The following is a 4,498-nucleotide window of genomic DNA, read 5'->3' as shown; positions in this document are numbered from 1 at the left end:
AGAGGAGAGTGAAAAAGTTGGCTTAAAGCTCAACATTCAGAAAACTAATATCATGGCATCTGGTCCCATGACTTCATGTGAAATAGATGGGAAACAGTGGAAACAGTGTCAGACTTTATTTTTTTGAGCTCCAAAATCACGGTAGATGGTGATTGCAGCCATGAAATTAACAGATGCTTACTCCTTGGAAGGAAAGTTATGACCAACCTAGATAGCGTATTGAAAAGCAGAGACATTACTTTGCCAACAAAGGTTCATCTAGTCAAGGCTATGGTTTTTCCAGTGGTCATGTATGGATGTGAAAGTTGGACTGTGAAGAAAGCTGAGTGCTGAAGAATTGATGCTTTTGAACTGTGGTGTTGGAGAAGACTCTTGAGAGTCCCTTGGACTGTAAGGAGATCCAACCAGTCCATTCTAAAGATCAGTCCTGGGTGTTCATTGGAAGGAATGATGCTAAAGCTGAAACTCCAATACTTTGGCCACCTCATGCGAAGAGTTGACTCATTGGAAAATATTCTGATGCTGGGAGGGATTGGGGGCAGGAGGAGAAGGGGACGACAGAGGATGAGATGGCTGGATGGCATCACTGACTCGATGGACGTGAGTCTGAGTGAACTCCGGGAGTTAGTGATGGACAGGGAGGCCTGGCGTGCTGCAATTCATGGGGTTGCAAAGAGTCGGACACGACTGAGCGACTGAGCTGAACTGAACTGAAAGGAAAAGTTGCTACTTAATAGTCAATACATATATCTCTCACACTCTTATCAGACCTTTAATTTTAAATGATTATTCAGATATCTTAGTGGCAATATGCAACATTAATATGTGTTGATATTTCAAACAAGTTCCAGAAAAGAGAAAATTTTTAGAATCTTGCTCTGTAGTCTATATCAAAAGTTTCAGATACTTAACACTTTCTCATTAACCATACTTATTTTAAGATGCTTCCTTCAGTTCCTTTCAGGCATACAGTGGTGTCCGACTCTTTACAACCCCATGGAATGCAGCACGCGGGGTTTCCCTGTCAATCACCAACACCCAGAGCTTGCACAAAGTCATATCCATTGAATTGGTGATGCCATCCAACCAGCTCCTCCTCTGCCATCCCCTTCTCCTCCTGGCTTCAATCTTTCCCAGTTTCAGGGTCTTTTCCTAGGAGTCAGTTCTTCACATCAGGTGGCCAATCTATGGGAGCTTCAGCATTAGTCTTTCCAGTGAATATTCAGGACTGATTTCCTTTAGGATTGACTGATTTGATCTCCATGCAATCTAAGAGACTCTCAAGGGTCTTCTCCAACACCACAGTTCAAAAGCATTAATTCTTCAGCTCTCAGCTTTCTTTATGATCCAACTCTCACACCCATACATGACTACTGAAAAAACCATAGCTTTGACTAGATGGAACTTTGTGGGCAAAGTAATGACTCTGCTTTTTAATATGCTATCTAGGTTGGTCATAACTTTTCAACCAAGGAGCAAGTGTCTTTTAATTTCATGGCTGCAGTGATTTTGAAACCTAAGGAAATAAAGTCTGTCACTGTCCCCATTTATTTGCAATGAAGTGATGGGACTGGATGCCATGATCTTAGTATTATGTATGTTGAATTTCAAGCCTACTTTTTCACTCTCCTCTTTCACTTTCATCAAAAGGCTCTTTAATTCATCTTCAGTTTCTTCCATAGGAAGGTGTCATCTGCATATCTGAGATTATTGATATTTCTCCCTGCAATCTAGACTCCAGCTTGTGCTTCATTCAGTCCAGCATTTCAAATGATGTACTCTGCATATAAGTTAAATAAGCAGGGTGACAATATATAGCCTTGACATACTTCTTTCCGAATTTGGAATCAGTCGATTATTCATGTCCAGTTCTCACTGTTCCTTCTTGACCTACATACACATTTCTCAGGAGGCTGGTAAGATGGTCTGGTATTCCCATCTATTTATTATTCACAGCTTGTTGTGATCCATAGAGTCAAAGGCTTTGGTGTAGTCAACAAAGCAGAAGTAGATGTTTTTCTGGAATTGGCTTGCTTCTTCTGTGATCCAAAGGATGGTGGCAATTTGATCTCTGGTGCCTCTGCCTCTTATAAATCTAATTTGAACATCTGGAAGTTCTCAGTTCACGTGGTGTTGATGTCTAGTTTGAAGAATTTGAGCATTACCTTGCTAGAGTGTGAGATGACTGCAGTTGTGTGATAATTTGAACATTCTTTCGCATTGTCCTTCTTCGGGATTGGAATGGAAACTGACCTTTTCCAGTCCTGTGGCCACTGTTGAGTTTTCCAAATTTGTGGGCATATTGAGTGCAGCACTTTCACAGTATCATCTTTTAGGATTTGAAATACCTCAGCTGGAAATCTGTCTCTTCATATAGTTTTGTTCATAGTCATGCTCCCTAAGGCCCACTTGACTTTACATTCCATGATATCTGACTCTAGATGAGTTATCACAGCATCATGGTTATCTGGGTCCTCAAGAACTTTTTTGTATAGTTCTTCTGTATATTCTTTCCACCTCTTCTTAATATCTTCTGCTTCTGTTAGGTCCATACAGTTTCTGTCCTTTATTGTACACATAGCAGAGACATTACTTTGCCAACAAAGGTTTGTCTAGTCAAGGCTATGGTTTTTCCTGTGGTCATGTATGGATATGAGAGTTGGACTATGAAGAAGGCTGAGCGCCTAAGAATTGATGCTTTTGAACTGTGGTGTTGGATAAGACTCTTGAGAGTCCCTTGGACTGCAAGGAGATCCAACCAGTCCATTCTGAAGATCAGCCCTGCGATTTCTTTGGAAGGAATGATGCTAAAGCTGAAACTCCAGTACTTTGGCCACTCCTGCGAAGAGTTGACTCACTGGAAAAGACTCTGATGCTGGGAGGGATTGGGGGCAGGAGGAGAAGGATGAGAGGATGAGATGGCTGGATGGCATCACTGACTCGATGGACGTGAGTCTCAGTGAACTCCGGGAGTTGGTGATGGACAGGGAGGCCTGGCGTGCTGCGATTCATGGGGTCGCAAAGAGTCAGACACGACTAAGCAACTGAACTGAACTTGCATGAAATGTTCCCTTGGTTTCTCTAATTTTCTTGAAGAGATCTCTAGTCTTTCATACTCTTGTTTTCCTCTATTTCTTTGCATTGATCACTGAAGAAGGCTTTCTTATCTCTCATTGCTGTTCTTTGGAGCTCTGCATTCAGATGGCTGTATCATTCCTTTTCTTCTTTGCCTTTCACTTCTTTTCTTTTCTCAGCTATCTGTAAGGCCTCCTCAGACAATCATTTTGGCTTTTTGCATTTCTTTTTTGGTGAATGATTTTGATTACCATCTCCTGTACAATGTCATGAACCTCCATCCATAGTTCTTCAGGCACTCTGTCTATCAGGTCTAAACCTTTGAATCTGTTTGTCCCTTCTACTGTATAATCATAAGGAATTTGATTTAGGTCATACCTGAATGTTCTAGTGGTTTCCCCTAGTTTCTTCAATTAAAGACTGAATTATGTAATAAAGAGTTTATGATCAGAGCCACAGTCAGCTCCCAGTCTTGTCTTGCTGACAATATAGAGCTTCTCCATCTTTGGCTGCAAATAATATAATCAATCTGATTATGGTATTGACCATCTGATGATGTTCATATGTGGAGTCTTGTCTTGTGCTGTTGGAGGAGTGTGTTTGCCGTGACTAGTGTGTATTCTTGGCAAAACCATCTAAAGGTGTTTCCTTAGATGTCTCCAATAACTAAATTATCTTCTTTAATGCTTAGAAAATGGGGTTTGTAAAACTATATTCCACTAATTACCTATCCTGTCATATATAGTACCATCTTTCCATAATGACCATAGTCCTCACCTGTGTAGACTGAATGTAGTGTTAGGGCAGAACAGTAGCTGTAGCCTTGACTTCTGGACCCGAGATCAGTCCAAGTTCAGTTCTCTCCTCTACACTGGCCTTATTTATGCTTATATTACTGTTTAGACACTCATTCTTTTCCAGAAATAAGCCCTTGTCTTTGTATTCTCCTCCCTTGCTCATGCTTATCCCTCTCAAGACATCCTCCAGGGAAGAAATCTTTACATGCAGTAAATATGAATATTTGTCATGAATACTGTCAAACAGATCAAAGAACTCCTTCCGTAAGATTTAGAGAGTCAAGTTACTATTGCTTCACCCTCTACCCTGCCAAGCTGATTAGCTCTATAACCATCTGAAAATAGCATTTTCAAATTTCACAGAGCAAATGACAAAGCTAAGTGAAATGCTGCTGCCGCTTCTAAGTTGCTTCAGTCAAGTCTGACTCTGTGTGAACCCATAGATGGCAGCCCAGCAGCTTCTCCATCCCTGGGATTCTCCAGGCAAGAATACTGGAGTGGGTTGCCATGTCCTTCTCCAATGCATGCATGCATACTAAGTTGCTTTAGTCATGTCCAACTCTGTGTGATGCTACAGACAGCAGCCCACCAGGCTTCTCTGTCCACAGGATTTTCTAGGCAAGAAT

This window comes from Bison bison, unplaced genomic scaffold (genome assembly GCF_000754665.1).
Source record: "Bison bison bison isolate TAMUID 2011002044 unplaced genomic scaffold, Bison_UMD1.0 scf7180017864260, whole genome shotgun sequence".
NCBI lineage: Eukaryota > Metazoa > Chordata > Mammalia > Artiodactyla > Bovidae > Bison > Bison bison.
The sequence above is the reverse complement of the archived record's forward strand: the minus strand, read 5'-3'. Positions refer to the sequence as shown.